The following is a 19,899-nucleotide window of genomic DNA, read 5'->3' on the forward strand; positions in this document are numbered from 1 at the left end:
GTGATCACTCATATCTAATACCTTCACTTTAACTTTTTCTTGTTTAACAGTTGGAATATTTACGCGCGACCGTTCTTTTGGAGCCGCCCCCAGTTACTCGACTGTGCGTTTTGAGTGGCGCCTCGCTACTAATTCGCCCTTTCTTCCCGACGCACAAGAGAGACCCCACCTTTCTCCCTCAGCCAATAGGGACACTTCACTTGTCTCCTACGCATATATATATATATATATATATATATACATATATATATATATATATATATCAGCCAATGGGCGTTTAGATCGCTGTTGTTAGGCGGATCTGACGTCACGTTTGCGGACATTGAGAAGGAAGTATGTCTCGGAACACTGTCTCAGATTGTAAGATCCTACTCCCGAATAGTCAGATCTTGTCCCTACTAAGGTTGCACAACATTGCCTCTTATGATGTTCTCGTTGATGCCCCTTGCTGACGCGTAATTCTCAGATGTACATGTAGCCTGGCTGCTACTGAGCATTCCCAATCGCATGAATCTGCGTAATAATTAGCATAAACTTGTGAACGGAATGCACGGATGCATTACAGCTTCATTCACTAAGTATTTGAGAATGAGAGCACTTTGCATCTTTCAACAACGTAACACATAATTTTAAACCTTTAAGAAATTTTTATTCGCTGACGACCCCTCCAATATGATGAAAGGAACAAGTTTGTCGCTTACTACTTTTACAATGTTCATGAATCGTGTTTCTGCACTGTCTTATAAGGCCACTGTTGTCTAGCTTTGCTTGAAAGCAAGGTCTCTGCAGTACTGGGAGAGTTTCCTTTGCATACAAGGATGGATATGGTCTTCCAGCATGACGGGGCTCCTGCATCACCTATTCATCAGTTGTCACTTCATCCAAACGTAACATTCCTCGTAAGATTCATCGGCAGAAATGGTCAGGTTTCTTGGCCACCAAGGTCCCCTGACATTACCCTTTTTTAGTGGCAGTGGTTGAAAGGGCGAAGTATACAAAGAAAACGTATACACGAGAGACGAAATGGTCGGATAATGGTCTCTGCTGCATTCACAAAAGAAACGCAAAACGATCTCAGAAGAGCTGCACGTAGCGTTATCAAGCAAAAGTGCCTTAAAGTGAAGGTGCAGCTGATGCAAATCAAATTATAATTTAATACTATCCTTTGTTGAAGGGTTTTGTGTTTAACCTACATTCTAACACCTTTACGTCTGTGGCCAATTAGAACTGGTTACATTTTCTGTGAAATAATTTATTCGAAGTGTGTGTGAGTATGTGAAAGAGGGTGTGTGAGTGTGTGTGAATATGTGTGTGTGTGTGTGTGTGTGTGTGTGTGTGTGTGTGTGTGTGTGTGTGTGTGTGTGTATATGTGTGTGTGTGTGTGTGTGTGTGCGTGCGTGAGCGTGGGAAAGAAGCAAAACCTGGAGCAAAAGTTAAAAGGAGTGTAATGACAAACAAGTAGGAAGCTGAAGTATATCTGAGATAACAGAACGTGATATGGGTGTAAGTGAACAGTAATGGAGAGCTATCGTTACTCAGAGAGAGAAATCAGTAATTTATGTCTGAAACTGGCGAAAACTATGGATCAACAGTTGTGGTATTGGGAGGCAGTGAACGTAGCTCGGATTACAAAAACATGCCTCGTGAAAGATGTTAATGCAGATTTCACGCTGGGAAGAAAATTAGAGGCGTAATACATGGGTCTTATAGTCCTTGCTATGGCACTAGAGCGTGGACAGAAAGATCGACGTGCGAATTGTGAGTTAACGAGCATTTCGCTCTCATTTAAGAATATGGCCGAAAGAGTCAGCCTTCAGGAATTGTGAAACGAACCCTGTCGTCCAGGACCGGATGCCGCAAAGGGCGCAGATTCACCACGAGATGGGGAAACTCTTAGGCGTCTATTGTCTATTCTAGCCTAAGCGCTGTAGTGTGCGAGTGAGACAGACGAGAACCTATGTCATAGGGAAACCCAGTAGAAGCCGTTTGTGGCCAAGGAGAAGCAGCAGTGTTAAATATGGCGGACCTAAGATCGGCTATAAAGGGGAAACATTTATGGAAACTATTTAATTCTGTAGTAATGTAGGGAATTAAGCCACAGTTATTATAATCTTCCATCCTTCATAAATTTTCGTGGTGATCCCAATAAAAAGTGACTATTGATCATATCTAGGATAGTTTAGAATTTACTGTTACAGTGAAATTAACAAGTTTTGTAACAAAGACCTGAATGATAAAGTCTGAAAGCTTTGTAAATATCAACTCTGTAACTTTATTTGTTTAATAGACATAGTAAATTTAAATTACCAGTATTTACAGTTAAGCTTGTCATTATATGATTATTTCATTATATCATTATTTCCTCCACACGAAACACATTGAATGATGACAGAATGACAACTTATTGAATCATTATTCAATAGAATATTTTTCGTAAAGTTTAATGCATAATAGTTACTTTTGTTCTGTATTTATTTATCAGAAAGCACATTGGTGCAAGGCTACTGCACGTGACATTCAAAGTTAAGAAGAAAATTGTATTGGTTTTATGTAAAAGAATTTAACAATAGATATTATTGTTACTTTATTTAGAACATGAAAGTGGTCAAACTTTGATTATTTAAATATGTTAAAATGTAAAATAATGTACAATAAGCTGTAGCCAATCAGATGGACGGCTTCAGGAAAGGAAACTGCCCTAGTCAGTTGAGCGAGGAGGTTACAGTGGTTGTGTAGACGCGAAGGCAGACAGTTGGGCTGGAGCCACGAAAGGCGACAGTTCGGATGCAGACGCGATAGCGGACAGTCGGTCCTTAGGCAGCTAGGAAATGAAAAGACTTAGAAAATTTCGCATTGTGTGGACTTTGTCTCTGAGCGGTGAGCAGCCGCGCGCCTGGTGTGAAATCTAACTTTCCGCATAGTTGAACGAGTTGGAGTACTAGATTAGTTTCGCGATGAGATTGCGAATGATTGAACTGTGTCAAATGGATATGCGCTCGAGTGTAATAGTAATTCTAATTATGACCACTTTCGCTATTAGTTTTCTTTCTGAATAAACAGTATTCTAACCAAATCGGAACTGTGTGCCCTACATCAATTATGAGTCGTTAATTTAGTTCCTAATATTATTATTACGGTTATTGTGTATTATATTAACTGTGTTTTCGTAAACTTGCCATCATCCAGACAATTTAACCAAAGAGTCACAAATCTCTAAAATAGGGTGTGTAACGCGACATGTGCGGTTCAAACCCTAGACGAGTTTGAGCCAAGACATTTCGACGAAGAGGAACCGCATATGAGCCCCAACATCTATGGTTTGTTAGGTCGCAGAATGGACCTCACAAATAACGCTTCGAACATCTGGAGCGGAGCGTGAAGTGGACATCAGGGATCCAGTGACCAGCTAAGGAAACGATCGGCAAATACGGTAATCAGGCGCACGGGAGCGGAATGAATGGAGAACACCAAGCATCCCAGTGTACGGAACGAGCCCGTAAGTATCCGAGAGAATGGATACAGACGGAAAAGGAACGCAGGTAAAAAATGTCTGACCACAGTGTATAAGCATGGAGTCGCCTTTCCTTGTTCATGATTCATTTAAATTTATTTCATGTTCATTTTTCCCCCTTTATCCGTTTTCGATTCCCCCTAGAGGGGGTGGGGTGGGGGGGGGCGGACAGGCTGGCAGCAGTTTAGTAAGCAGCTCTTGAGCCTAAAGAATATTGAAAAAATAGGAGAATAAGAGATAAACAATAAAAACAAACGATAAAAACGGGGACTTCCTAAACTATAAAATGGCGGAAAGTTGTCTAAGTTAAAATATAAAAACAAAGGGTTGGTGATGCTAAGTAAGACACACAGTAAGCAGACAGACAATTAAAAAACATGACGACAGTCTGGTTTCTGTTCGTAAGAAATAAAAACCACACCCAGTGACAGTGTGGTGTCTGTTCGCAACACTTAAGGAAGACGCACAACACTTAACATGCGTTAAACACTGCACTAAAGAGTAGACACAAAGATGACACACCACAGCCTAAGGAAGATGGGAAGGGGGAGGACCTGGACAGATGAGGAGGGGAAAAGGGGGAGGAGAGGAAAAAGCAAAAAAGATTTTTCGGGTTGGATCCCTGGAAGCCTTATTACTTATACGAGTGCGTTACCGTGTCGTATCGTTATAGATTTTGCACCGCCCAACAGCGTTTAAATATCTACTATTTCGGCGTTGGTTTCTGAGTAGTTATTGCCCCAGGATAGCTGGGAAGTTTTTGGTGTGCGCAGTCTTCTCGTGCCGGGCCCCTGGCCATGTCAGGCGGACCCGCGTCCACTATGGAGAAACTCGCGGAGCAGCCTTCGCGACCCTCCGACTCTTGCACCGCCGCCCTTCGGGGAGAACCGCGTCGGAAACGCCGCTCGTCCCGGCTTCCCGTCGCGCATAATGCTCTGCCCACCTCACAACGGGCGAAGGATCGCTTGAATCGCGCCAACCGCCACAAATCGCCGGTGGACACCACCAGCACTGAAACCGATCATCATGAAGACCGTCCACCGTCGCGTGTCAGGGTCCGTTCATCCGCGTCGTCCGACGATTCACCTGACCGCCTAGATGTTTCTCGTAGTGAGGCGGCGAACTCATCGGCTCTGTCTGACCACCACCCGGCTGTACCTGCACCTCTCTGCACTAAAGAGCAGACACAAAGATGACACACCACAGCCTAAGGAAGATGGGAAGGGGGAGGACCTGGACAGATGAGGAGGGGAAAAGGGGGAGGAGAGGAAAAAGCAAAAAAGGGGGGAGCCGATGGAGCGGGAGAACACAGAAAGGAGGGGGGCAGGGCAGACACAAGAGGGAGTGGAGAAGGCAGAGGAGGGGAACGCAAAAGGACTTGGGGGGAGATAAGGGAGTCAAAGAGAGGGTAAGCGGGAAAAACAGCATGGAAGAGGGGGGGAGGGAGCCCGGGAATGGAACAGAGGTAGGGAGGGGGAGGTGAGGATCAGGGTCGATAGGAGGGATAAATGGTGGGAGACAGGGTATCATTCAGGAGAGGGAGCTGACGGAAGTTCGTGTTCATTCTTTTGTGTTGTTTATATCATTTTGTGTCGCTTGCTCAGTAACTGGAAACTATACACAGCATTCCAAAATATGTGCAGATTTCTTTCCTTTTGATTAATTTTCATGTCAGCACCATTCTCAACTAAACACCTGGGCCTGTTGAAAAGTAATGCCTCAAAGTTTTGTATTCTGTTCAAATTACCTGTTGAGGTGTTACGTCGGTCGACGTACAAGCTTCTCTGAGGCAAGTTGCAACCCTCTGCCGCTATAGGTCTCTCAATTGTGGTGTGTAACATGGCAGTGTGTAACCTAGCTAAATTGGTGCGTAACATAGGTACGTCGGTGCCTGCGAAACTATGCGCTCAAACTGAGAGTTTCTAATCGCAGAAAACCTGCCTCCAGCTGACAGCATGTTCTTGAACATTTTTGGTGTCAGTTATGATTTTTTGAGGTAACTTTGTTGGTGCTCCCTTGTTTTTGGGGTCGAAATTGTGAACCTAGTTCTCATCATCTGTCACAGTGTTGTTAAGGAATCCATCACCATCACGCTTAAAACCCTAGAGAAATTGTCAGAAGTCCAACCTCCTCTGATTCATGTCAGAAGTGAGCATTTCTGTAGTGTAGTACTGCAACGGTGGCCTGTACAAGCACATGTGATACTCCACACTTGCCTGATTGATGTGTCACTGTTATCCGACGATTTTCCCTGATGAGTTCATCAATCTCATTCCGATGAGTCTCACCGAGCGAGGTGGCGCAGGATTAGCACACTGGACTTGCATTCGGGAGGACGACAGTTCAAACCCGCGTCCAGCCATCCTGATTTAGGTTTTCCATGATATCCCTAAAATCACTTCAGGCAAATGCCGGGATGATTCCTTTAGAAGGGCACAGCTGATATCGTTCCCCACCCCTCCCTGATCCGAGCTTGTGCTCCGTCTCTAATGACCCCGTTGCCGACAGGACGTTAAACACTAATCTCCACCTCTCTGATGATTCTTTTTCTTTGGGGTAGGGGTGGGGTGGCAGCAGCGTAATATTCCGTTCTGCAGCCTACAGGGGAGTTAAAAACACTAAAAACAGGCGATAGAACGGTGACTGTTTAAAACTGTAACATGGCGAAAACTTGTGGAAGTGGAAACATAAAAACAAAAGGGTTGGTGGTGCTGATTTAACACATAGTAATTAGACAGGCACAATTAAAAGAAACGGTAACAGTCTGGTTTCTATTCGCAAGAGTTAAAAAACACAACTAGCTACAGTATGGTGTCTGTTTGCAACACTTAAGAAAGGGGGGTTGCACAACCCTGAATGCTCACGTAAACACTGAAACACTGCACTATAGCGTAGACACGAAGGCAGATGCGAGGGTGAGGAGGACCAGACAGATGAGGGGGGAAAGGGGGGGAGGAGAGGGAAAGTAAAAGAGGGTGTGCCAGTCGAGGCAGAGGACACATAAAGGGTGGGGGGACAGGGCAGATGTTAGAAGCAGTGGGGAAGGCAGTAAAAGCAAAAGGACTCAGGGGAGAGAAAGGAGTCAAAGATATGGTAGGTGGGGAACAACAGGATGGAAGAGGGGGACAGGGAGCCTAGGAAAAGGACAGAGGGAGGGAGAAGGAGTTGAGGATCAGAGTTTATAGAAGGGATAATGGAGGGAGAGTGGGCACCATCTGGGAGGGGGAGTTGACAGAAGCCACCTTGGGAAAGGAGATGAAGGGAGTAGAGGTGGAGGGTAGGGGGGACACAACAGTGAAGGCGCAGCAGCAGGTGGGGGTTGGAGAGGAGAGGAGTAACCAGGCAGATGGGGGGGATCAAGTTGGTGGGAGGTATAGAGGACTAAGATATGTTCAAGGGAAAGGAGCAGATGGAGGAAAGGAATCAGGTCATAGGCAATATGTCTAGGGGACCAGACAATTGGCTTATATGGAAGGTGAGGTGGAGTGCATGGCACTCGAGGATCTGGAGGGACTTATAGCATTTGAGGGGGGCGGACAACTGGGTGGGACTGGCATAACAGAGGATGGGACGATTATGGATTTGAGAGTGGGGAGGGTTGTAGAGGGGTTCTACCCCAATGTCCAGCCAGAGAGGAATTTAAGGAGACAGAGGCAGTTGTGGGCATTGGATTGGATAGAGCGAAGATGAGGGATCTAGGTGAGGTGACAGTCAATGGTGAGGCCAAGATAGGTGAGAGTGGGGGAGAGGAGGACTGGACGGGCAGATATGGTAAGTGAAAAATCAAGGAGCCAGAAGGAGCAGGTGGTACAACCTACAATGATGGCCTGGGTCTTAGAAGGATTGATTTTTAGGAGCGACTGATTACACCAAGTGGCAAATAGCTCAAGGTGATTCTGGAGAAGGCTTTGGGACCATTGAAGGGTAGGAGCAAGGGCAAGGAAGGCGGTGTCATTGGCATACTGCAGGAGGTGGATTGGAGGGTGGTTGGGGCATATCTGCTGTGTACAGCAGATATAGGAGATGGGAGAGGACAGAGCCCTGGGGCACACCTGCAGAGGGGTAGAAGGTGGAGGAATTGATGTTATAGATGGTAATGTAGGTGGGGCTATGGGAGAGGAATGAGCCAATCAGATTGACATAGTTGATAGGATGGGCATAGGTCTGGAGTTTAAACAGGAGACCGGCATGCCATTTGCCGTGATAGGCCTTTTCAAGGTCTAGGGAGACAAAAATGGTGGAGTGATGGGAGTTAAGCTGGAGGGAGAGGAGATGGGTGAGGTGTAGGAGTTGGTTGGCAGCAGAGAAGGAAGGTTGAAAACCACACTGGGTGTTGGGGAGGAGGAGGTGTCGGTGGAGGTTGTGTTGGATACTCTGGGTAAAGATGGATTCCAAGAGCTTGCTGAACATTGAGGTGAGACGTATGGGGCAGCAGGAAGAGGCATCAGATGGAGGATTGTTAGGGTTAGGGAACATCAGGATATGGGAGGTTTTCCACAGGTTGGGGTAGAAGCCAGTGGCAAGGATTACATTATAGAGGGGGGAAGGACTGCAAGGAAGCAGGGATGGCAGTGTTTGAGATGGCAGCAGGTAATGCGGTTGTGGCCGGGGGCAGTGTTGTCATTAGTGGAGAGTTTGGGGCTGATGTCCAGTGTAGTGAAGGGAGTGTTAAGTTCTGATGGTGATGTTTGGTCTAGTACTGGAAGCTAGGAGCAAGTGGAGGAGCAGAGATATCCATATGTTTGATGATGTCATGGGGAGATTGGAGGATAGGGTCATGGTGTTTGACCTGGGTGTGTATGGAGTCCTGGTAGGCTTCCCAGTTGGCATGAGTAGGAGGAATGTCAGGGCAAGGAACAAGGTGGGGATGGTGACCAACAGAGTTAGTAAGGAGGATGGGGTCATGGTCACTGCCAGTCAGCTCAAGGACATCCACTGTGATGCACCCAAGGAGATTGGGAGAGGCTAGGATCATGTCAGGAGTGGTGTTGGATTTGGGTTTGGTGTGTTGGTGGAGGGGAACAGGGTCTCCCTGGAGTGTGGTGATAAACTGATGCCACTGCTGGAGTTCAGCAGGAGCATGGCTGTGGATATTGAGCTCTGTGGCAATCAGGTAGGTGAAGATGGTGCGGTCAATGTGGGCCAAGAAATTGTACAGAATGGGGGTACAAGGGCAGATGTAGATGGTGGCACATGTGACAGTAAGGGTGGGGAAGAAAAGGCTGAGGGTGATGCTCAGCAGAATTATTGACTAGAGATTGGGGCCAAACAGGGAGGTGCTTAAGGTGACGTATAGCAACCGCACCAGGGTACAGGTTATCAGTGCAGTGTTGAACGTAAGGGGTGGTGGAGATGGAGAGATGGGGATGCAGGAGGGTTTCATTTAGGATGAAGGCATCCATGTGGTGGCGGTTGAGGGTGTGGAGGAAGAGGAGTTTGTGGGTGAGCAGGGAGAAGATATTATGGTAAAGGATAGTGCAATGGTGTCACGCCATGGGAGGGGAGATTTAGACGAGGGTAGTGAGGGGGGGTGAAGGTGAAGTGGGTCAAATTGTGGAAGTAGGTGGGATAGGTGCCAAGGTGGTTGATGGTATGGCAAGCGAGGGCGATTTGGGAAAGGGTGTGGGGGCATTGGAAGGGGGATGTTTTGGAGGACAATGGTGACAAAGTGGATGATGCCCTCTGCAGTAGGAGGAGGGTGGAGTGAGTTGTTGGGGTGATGGGATAATCGATGGGGCAGATAGGGATGGTGAGCTCTGGGGTGACAGGAAGAGGTTTTGCTTTAAATTTAGAGGAGTAATTAGGATGGGGTTCATTACAGGTATTACAGGAGGGCAGAGAGCCGAGATTGAGGCAGCTCTTCAGGAAATGGGAATCTCTGCAATGGGGACAGGTAGGGGTGATCTTGCAAGTGGCAGTGACATAGTAGTTATACTTAAGGCAGCATTGCCAGAGGTAGGATTGGAGGGGGAAGGGGAGGGGTCAACTTTGGGATATCTATGATAGATGAGGGCTCCCTCTGTAAGAGGCAGTCGATGGAGGGGGAGGATTATGTGAATAGGTGTATGAGGTAAGGCTGCCCAGTATCATTAAAGATGCTGCAGGCCAAGCAGATTTCAGTGTCAGGTTGGGACTTTAGATCCACCAACAGCCTCCATGATCACAGGGCTAAGCTTGGTGATCTTGGCCATGAAGATCAGCAGATGTTAGGGAGGTTGACACTGTCGGGGTGAGGACGGGGTATGGTAGGGGGTAAGGGTGGCTCGTGAGCCAAATTGGATATGTGGGATTTTGGAGAGGAGATCGGTGTGGAAGGAGGCATTGGGGGATTTGATGGGGACTGAGTCCTCTCATGGAATGAGAAGGGAGATTCGGGCATTGGGGAAGTATCTACAGATGGCCAGGGTGAGGGTGCAGCTGTCGAGGAAGTGATGGTCATGGTTTTAGAGGGTGCAGATGTGGGTGGAAGGGGTTGTAGGAGTGGGGGCTGGGGTCGTGTCCATGGGTATGGGTGGATTGTGGGGATCACGTGTTTTCCTTGTGGAGAGGGTGGGGGCAGGGTCAACATTAGGGGGTTTAGTAGGTTTCTTGCTCAGGACAGGATGGGAAGGGGGCTGGAAAATGGGTTGAAGGGGGAGGTGTTGGGAGGCAGATCCTCCCGGAGGGGCAGGTGATGCTGGGGTGGGGGCTAGGGTGTGGCAGAGACTGTGGTACAGTGGGCTGAGAAACGTGCCATCTGGGAGCCTGTCATAGGTGATGCAGTTTGTGGTAGGAAGTCTGAAGATGGTGATTGGGTGACCGCTAAGGGTTTGTGGTAGGAAGACTGAAGATGGTGATTGGGTGACCGCTAAGGGTTAGGGAGAGTCAGGGGAAGTGACAGCTGAAAACAGCACAGGAGTGCGGAGCAAATGGAGGGAAGGGAGAGCTCCATTTGATTGGAACAGCTGAGGAGGAGGTGAGAATGATGGAGGTGTATGGTGGCGCATGGTGGCTGTGAGCAAGTGGGGGTTGAAGATGGCGACAGTGGTGATGGTGACAGCAACAGCGACGGTGATGGCGGCAGGGACGAGAAAACGGCGGCGGCAGCGAGGACAGTGGTAGCGGTGGCGAAGGACTCTGACGATGGTGGCAGCAGCAGCAGTGGTGGCGACGAGGGGGCTCTCAGTGAGGGGGGAGGTGTGCAGGGGCGACTCGACCAGGGTGGGGCGGCAGGAAGGCGGTGAAGGCGGTTCGACGAAACCCTCCAGGCAGCGGCTGGACGACGACGGCAAAAGGGGTGGCCCAGTATCCTTGGCTGGGGAAGGCGGCGGCCGCTGCGGCGAGCACCGGGCTGCGACGGCAGCTGACGGACGGACGGATGGACGGCTGGCGGCGGCGGCAGCGGTGGCGGCCAAACGAAAGGCAGCGACGGCCGGCACGCAGACAGTGGCAGCAGCAGAGGTTCAAATGGTTCAAATGGCTCTGAGCACTATGGGACTTAACATCTCAGGTCATCAGTCCCCTAGAATTTAGAACTACTTCAACCTAACTAACCTAAGGACATCATGTACATCCATGCCCGAGGCTGGATTCGAACCTGCGACCGTAGCGGTCGTGCAGTTCCAGAATGAAGCGCCTAGAACCACTCGGCCACCAGTGGCCGGCAGCGCAGAGGCAGAGGGCTGTTCCAAATGCGTTGATTCCACCCTGAGAGTAGCCCAGGCAGTGTAATCTTACGACCTGGAATCGAGGGGATCTCATCCTCGAGAATGTCTCCGATGAGTGTCATCTGTTTCCATAAGCCGTGTCCACTCCGAGCTCTGTCACATACGTTTCCTTAATTACAAACACGGACAACCCAACTTCGCTCATTACTGTTGTCGATGCAATAATTGCCGGCCGCTGTGGCCAAGCGATTCTAGGCACTTCAGTCTGGAACTGCACGACCGCTACAGACGCAGGTTCGAATCCTGCCACGGGCATGGATGTGTGTCCTTAGGTTAGTTAGGTTTAAGTAGTTCTAAGTTCAAGGGTACTGATGACCTCAGATGTTAATCCCACAGTGCTCAGAGCCATTTAAATTTGAATTTGAAGCAATAATTACCGTTCGCAGCTTTCATTCTTCTATGCATTTCATTTGGAGGCATATTTTATGATGTCACTAACTCGATTACAGCCTGCTGTTTCTCGCACACCGACGTAGTTTTACTTTAACACCGCCATGTTATGCACTACGGTTCGGAGCCCTCTAGCGGCAGAGGGATGCAATTTGTGTCAGCGAAGAGGGAAAGTCGACCGAGTAATATGCCTCAACCGATATTTTGAAGAGAGTGAAAATGAAATTGGAGGAATTATTTTTAGTACTCCGTTCTATTTTTATATACGAGAACTTAATTACAGGCTGATAAACTACTAGTTATAAATCCACACTATTTGTAATGTTCTCTAACTTTCCTGGACAGGTTCTCAAAATCTTAAACGATTATAAAAATAGTATACATCGTAAAATAAGAGATCTAATTCAACGTGTGGAGTGACATGGTATAATATTTTTAGTTATGAGATAGTAAAAATATTCATTCTTCTTTTGTATGTATTTATTTCTCAAGATATTGTCAATGATTAACGAAAAGCACCACAGATCTCTTTCACACAGTTTTTGTTAATTATTAACGTTAATGTCAGTTATAGATTCAGCATTATCAAGAATACATTCCCAACGTAGTCACCCTAGCGACGAACACGTATTTCCCAGTGAGAGACTACTTTGTTGATACCATCGCTGTAGAACGTTTGATTTTGTTGGCGGAGCCACTACCTCATCTGTGCTTGCACCGCTATCTCTCTAGCAATGGAAATCCTTCTGATTTGGAAGGAGATAAAAATCCGATGGGGTCAAGTCAGGATGGGGGATGATGGACGACAGTGAACGCTACAATTCGGAGCCTCTAGTGGCAGAGCGATGCAAATACGCAGACATGAAGAAGAAAGATGCAGATTGTTAGTAACGTTTGTTTTCTTTAAAAAGTTTTCACGAGATCTCACTTAAAAATTTCGGAGGCATTATTTTTCAGCGTGCCATTACGTGATATAAAGGGGAAATGTTTAGCAAAAATCTCAGTGATATTGATTGACCTATCAAAAAACATTACGTAACACTCTTATACACATTCTTACGGACATACGCTATATATTGACTTGGACAACAATATGTATTACAGGTTTTCTGTTAAAACTGACTGCAAAAAAGAAAATTTTGATAATGTTCGGTTTCTTTCTCGCAGTCGTATTACGATACCGATACATTTGAATTATTTTGTTACATTATCGTGGATCGTTGGTGTTTCGTGTTGGATCCCTGAAAGCGTTATTACTTACACGAGAGCATTACAGTGTCGTATCGTTAAAGTTTTTGCACCGCCTAACAGCGTTTGTACATCTACTATTTCGGCGTTGGTGTCTTAGTAGTTATTGCCCCAGGATAGCTGAGAAGTTTTTGGTGTCTGCAGCCCTCTCGTGCCGGGCCCCTGGCCATGTCAGGCGGACCCGCGTCCACTATGGAGAAACTTGCGGAATAGCCTTCGCGACGCTCCGACTCTTGCACCGCCGCCCTACGGGGAGAACCGCGTCGGAAACGCCGCTCGTCCCGGCCTCCCGTCGCGCATAATGCTCTGCCCACCTCGCAACGAGCGAAGGATCGCTTGAATCGCGCCAACCGCCACAAATCGCCGGTGGATACCACCGGCACTGAAACCGATCATCATGAAGACCGTCCACCGTCGCGTGTCAGGGTCCGTTCATCCGCGTCGTCGTCGTCGTCCGACGATTCACCTGACCGCCTAGTAATTGATCTTTCTGGTAGTGAGGCGGCGAACACATCAGCTCTGTCTGACCACCACCCGGCTGTACCTGCACCTCCCTCTACGCCGTCCCGCCACCGTGGCGAGTCTTCTGGACACCCTGACCCAGTCGGAAAGTCCTCTGGCCGTCGCTCCAGACGCCCCTCCGCCCACGCGGGCTGTGGTGGCAGCGGGTCGTGTTCCGATACCCCCCTGCCGGGGGACGCCGCACCGGATGGTCCTGTGGATGAGGAAATGACTCATGCTCCCGACCCTCCTTCTCAAGAGATCACGTCAAGCCCTCTGAAGAAAGAGAGGATACCCCCCATTGTGGTATATAATGTTACTAATTACACGAAACTGAACACTGAGCTCCAGCGGCTCATTGTCGGCCAATTGAGAGCTGTTTACCAAAAAGATCATGTGAAATACCTGCTCGACAGTAGGGACGACTATCTTACCATTCTCGATTTCGTAAAATCAAAGGCGATGCCTTACTTTACCCACCAGACGTCGGGTAATCGCCACACCAAAATCGTCATCAAGGACTTGCCACCAGAGGTTACAGCAGAGGAGGTCAAGGAGGAACTGCTTCGACTCGATTTCGAAGATCCTTTGGTCCACCAGTATAGCAAGAGGAATCCTGAGACCAGGGCATTGATCCCCTGCCCTACCCACGTCGTCTCCCTTTCCCGGAGGGAGGACATAGAGCGGATTTAGCAAATCCGGTATCTTCTGTACACGAAAGTCCGGATTGAATCGTACGAGGGCCGCAACGGGCCAGCCATCTGTTGCAAATGCCAACGTTTACGACATACTGGGAATTACTGCTCCCTGCCGTTGCGGTGTGTTAAGTGTGCTGTCCCACATTTAGTGGAGAAGTGCACACTCCCTGCTTTGGAGATACCTACCTGTGCCAGATGTTTGGGAACGACGCACGATCCCCACCACATGGCATCCTGGAGGGGGTGCCCTGTTTACCAGAAGGCACTGAAGTCTTCTCGTCCACCCAAAAAGAAACCAAGAAAAAATCGACCTCCCCCACCGCTACTGGACATGACCAACTACCCTGGGTCAGCCTGGTGCACTGTCCTCAGCAGCCACTCTGGTACCAGCCACTCAGGCACCAGACGGTTCAGTGGCTCCTGTGCCCCTTCCTGCCCAGACTCTCACGACATCCTTTGCTGCTGCAGCCCAGTCTCCTCCTCATTGTCTGTCTTCCATGACGGCTCCCACTGCTCACCAACTACAGGAGCCAGCTGCAGCTCCCTCCAGTCCATCTGTGGCTCTGTCTCAGCCCTCTGCCACTACCCCCACTCTGCCTACTACTACACCTGCTCCTGCGCGCCGTAGGGGCAAGCAGACCACCCGGGACCCTGCCCCAGTGGTGGAGACTGATGCGTCCTTTTGGGCGGACATGTGTGAAATCCTCCAGGTCATCTCCTTTTTCACGAAACCCCACATCCGGGCTGTTATTCGTGACACTGCACAAAAAATCCGTCAGTCGCAGGACGGGCTCTCCAAGGTCATCGCCCTAGTGGAGGGGCTTAGTCAAATATTGTTGTAATGGCGAATGGACCTCCACACCACCACCAGCCCCCTCAGGATCTTGTCACTTGCATTTTTAATGCCAATGGCATAAAACATATGAAGACGGAATTGAACACATTCCCCCATGACTATCGTGTGGATGTTTTACTGGTCACAGAAACACACCTCAAACCGGCAGACGATTTCCGCCTTCGCAACATGGTGTGTTACCGCTCTGACCGCCTAGACCGCCGTGGTGGAGGCGCAGCTGTATTCCTCAACAAAGCTTTTGTCCATACCCAAGAGACTCTCCAGCCAATGGAACACATAGAGGCCACAGCAGTTACCATCTCCACACGCCTTGGTGCCATTATCGTTGCAGCAGCGTATTTGAGCCCAAACAAGCCACTGCTGGAAGCAGACCTCCGCACATTGTCATCCTTTGACAGGCTCATCATTGGGGCAGATCTCAATGCCAAGCACCGAGCTTGGCATTCTCGCGTGTCTAACCCCAAAGGCCGGCTCCTCCTTGACCTGGAGGATACTTTAGCACTATCAGTCTATGGCCCCCACGAACCTACCCATATCCCAGTCTGTACTAACTGGCAGCCAGACGTTCTGGAAGCGGCCATCTTCAAAAACATCACTGCTCAGTTTTCGCTGGAAGTTCTAGACGAACAGGCCTCTGACCGTGAGCCAGTACTCTTGCACCTCACCAATGCTGCCCTTTCATTTGATGCTCGTTCCACTGCGACCCTCACCAATTGGGACAAGTTTACCAGGGTTCTTAATAACACCACTCGACACGACCTCGATTTGACAACACCGGCCAATATAGTCCGTGCTGTGGATTACCTTACCGCCAAAATACAGAAAGCAGTGAAACTCTCCACCTTCACTGCACCTCGAAAGTTAACACCCCTGGATGACTTGCCCCCTCTGTTACGAGAGCTGAAGGTGCAAAAGAACCGCTACCGCCAGAGGTGGAAGCAGTTTCGTGACCCCCAGGACAAACGCCAAATGAGACGCCTCCAACGCGAATTCAGCCACCTGCTCGCCGAATGGAGGTCTGAACAGTGGGAGTACAGGATGTCCACTTTCCTACTCCACCAAAAATCTTACTGGGCTGTCATTCTCACCCTGCGGCGTTCTAAGCCAGCGACTGCTCATCCTATTCGCACAGCAGCGGGCTTGTCATATGATACCCTGGAAATTGTGGATACGCTGGCAGATGCGTTCGAGGCCCAAAACCGCCCTCTGGTCCAGAACCTTTCTCCGAACGAACTACAGGAAGAACATGAAGTTCTGACAGCTGTTGCTGCTTTCCGCAACCGCCCACCCCAGTCTGCTCCCCTTCTTACGTCCATGGCAGAAATTCAGCGCATCCTTCGACGGAAACGTGGCCGGTCGGCCCCTGGATTGGACGGAATTTTAAGTGAACATCTTTGCCACCTTCCCCGCACACCACTCATCTTTTTCACCAAGATTTTAAATTGTTGTCTCACATCTGGCCTTTTCCCCCCTCAGTGGAAACAAGCCAAGCTGATTGCGATCCCCAAGAGGTTGAAAGACCCTACAGTCCCCACCAACAACAGGCCCGTCAGCCTCCTAAACACTACGGCGAAGGTCCTTGAATCTGTGATCCTTCACCGACTTTCCCAACCTCTTGCAGCAGCTCCGTCCTGAACAGTTTGGATTCACTTCGCACCTCTTTGCTGAACTTCAGGTCCTACAGATCACTGAACACATCAGCAAAGGCTTCAACACTGCCAAGTCGACAGCTGCCGTTTTTCTGGACTTACAAAACGCCTACGATAAGATCTGGCAAGACAACCTCGTAGACAAGATGCTGACACAGACCCCTATACCGGATATTTATGTCAAGATCATGGATGACTTCCTCCGTGGTAGGACTTTCCTAGTGGCTCAACGGGGAATGCGTTCTGGCATTCGCCAGTTGTCGGCAGGCACTCCGCAAGGATCGGTGCTATCTCCCATCCTACTTAATATCTATGTCAATGATATGCCGGTCATCCCCGAGTGCCACATTGCACAATACGCTGACGACACAGCACTATACACCACTGGCCGCATTACTGACGCCATCGTCGCCCGCCTCCAGCGACAGGTGGACGCCACTATCACCTGGTGCCGGACAAACAAAATAGCTCTCAATGCCGCCAAAACTACGGCAGTTTACTTCACGAAACGGCGCCCAGTCCTCCGCCGCAATATCTCGATTGCAGGTGTGCAGGTGCCCTGGTCCCCGAAAACCACCTATCTCGGGGTCTAGATGGACCACAAGTTGCTCTTCCACTGTCATGCGGAGTACGTCACCAACAAGGGGCAAAAGCTAACCAGGGCTTTGTACCCGCTCTTTCGCAGTAGGGAACTTAACCTGCATACCAAGCTCCACATTTACCGAACAGTTATCCTGCCTGCCCTCACGTAAGGATCTGCGGCATGGGCCACGATTAGTTTCACCAGGATGCGGACATTGCAGCGCCTGCAGAACAAGGTGCTCAGGTGGAGCCTGCACGCCCCGCCACTCACGAGAATTTTCACTCTCCACGCGGAAGCGGATATCGTCCCCCTAAAGACGACCATACGCAACAACGCGCGGCGGATCTATGAGAAAGTGGATGCCTTGCGGGACACTGTCCATGGGTTACGCCACGTTGGGACCACACTTCCACGCCGCTGGCATCGACATCCGGTTCCCCTAACCATCCTAGAGGAAACGGATTCCGACCATGGCTAACGATAGGTCTGGCACGCCCACCACGGACGCATCCTTTGGCGGAACTAGCCCCCATTCTACGTCCAATACTTTCCAATCATACCTGCCCATGTTAGGCTAAATTTTTCTGCCTGACTCATGTAGTACTGTCACCGTCAGAGGGTGGTACGGGACTACAAGTCCCACCGCCACAACTCCAAAGTGAATTGCAGAGACGCACTCACTGCCCTGTGGAAATTTACTGCCTCACCAACACAGTTAGACCGCAATAGACCAGTGATGCTGTATTGTAACATATCACAAAAAAAAATATCGTGGATGTCCATATCCAAATCAAATAAAATCAAATAACTATGGACAGACAGTATTTTACCATGAGGAACTGGCTTTACGAATTTTTACTACCTTCAACATGAGGTGGAAACGGTTTATCGCTTGAATATCTACATCGTCGCGAAGGTTTTGGGACGCCTAACGGTGGACGATGCTTTCGTGACTGACACACAGCAATAAAGGTGACGTTACGTGGTGTGATACGTATCAACGTGATACTCTGATTTGCTGCCTTTTTTGGGCATTGTATGATCTAAAACAAACCATAGGTTATCTGGCCAGTGAATACCTATGAATCACACTCCGTCTTCAGGCCACGAGTGGCCTACCGGGCCCATCCGACCGCCGTGTCATCCTCAGTGGAGGATTCGGATAGGAGGGACGTGGGCTCAGCACACCGCTCTCCCGGTCGTTATGATGATATTCTTGACCGAAGCCGCTACTGTTCGGTCGAGTAGCTCCTCAATTGGCATCACAAGGCTGAGTGCACCCCGAAACAGCAAGTATAAAATATCTACGGCGTAGCTTAATCACAGCTAGCCTGTATCCTTGTTTCTGACTAGTAATGTTAGCTGTGGGCATAGTTTTTTTTACTAAAGTAGGAATTAATTGAGTTTTAATTGAATCACGTTTTTAATTTTTGTTCGGAAACTGGTGTAGGTTATTAGTCTGCTGATCCTCTGTCGTTCAACTCATCGTGTTTGTGAGTAAAGCATTTCAATGGTATATTGCTCTTCGTCACTGCATTACATGTTCAAATCTACTAAAATAGTTCATATATGATGTAGGCTTTGGAAATTTGTGGTAAGTTCCCATGGGACCAAACAGCTGAGGTCATTGGTCCCTAGGCTTACACACTACTTAATCTAACTTAAACTAACTCACGCTAAGGGCAACACACACACATGCCTGAGGGAGGACTCGAACCTCCGACGGGGGCAGCCGCGTGAACCGTGGCAAGGTGCCCTTAGACCGCGCGGCCTGTAGGCTTTGTTAGTATTTTTATTGATATTATGACTATTATTATAATCATTAACCCTTTCACAGAGTTTGATTTGTGTCCTAATCACAAAATTGCTACTAAAAAATTTTAAACACATATGATTTTTCCAAAAGATATGTGGGATACGTATGTCCCACTGATCTTTTGTGGACCCGATTTTACTTAGAATGATATCACTACAACTTCATACAACACTTACAAGCAAAGCTTGCTTGTACCAGTGTTTAACTTTATTCTTTGGGGTAGTAAATTTGTCATTTTAGATATTAAATATACATGTTGAATCCATTATTATTTTCAATAAAAATACATTTTTCAAGTCAGTGAACATTAGTTACTTTACATGAGATTTGTAAAAACCAAGGTGAATACATAGTGGCACGTTACAGGAAGGAAACACATATTTTGTCCGTTTTTCAGTCTCTTTTGTACTGCAATACCTACACCGCCTCTCGGTCTTCAGCTCCTTTGGAGTATGACTCCCGACATTCACAAGCCTGATTTCCTCTGGCGCGGTAGACACCTCTTTTTCTGGAACAGAAAGCAGGTGATGGACCCTTTCTCACTCTGGATTAAAATCCACTAATCAGGTATCTTGCCAATCTCGTCTGAGATGACAGCTGGTCTGTTTCTCGTCTTGAGAGTTTAAATAATATATAAGAGCTGACAATGGCTACGTTAACAAGAAACTAAAACATTCGGTGCCACCATTTCACAGATCGCCTGCCAATCATGTATCTTTCTGTTAGCCGATCAAAATGATCTGCTCCATCCATAGTGTTATTATATACATGTACTACTTCAGGGAATGAAATGCTAATTGTTGATCCATCCTTCAGCTTTCTTGTGATGAATACAACATCTTTCGGTTATGTGCAGTGGAAAGGAGAGAGACTCGTTTGCTATCTTGCCGCTTAACAGTAGAAACACCAGATTTGACAGCAAATGTGGATTCTCCATGGCT

This window comes from Schistocerca piceifrons, chromosome 4 (genome assembly GCF_021461385.2).
Source record: "Schistocerca piceifrons isolate TAMUIC-IGC-003096 chromosome 4, iqSchPice1.1, whole genome shotgun sequence".
NCBI classification, from domain to species: domain Eukaryota; kingdom Metazoa; phylum Arthropoda; class Insecta; order Orthoptera; family Acrididae; genus Schistocerca; species Schistocerca piceifrons.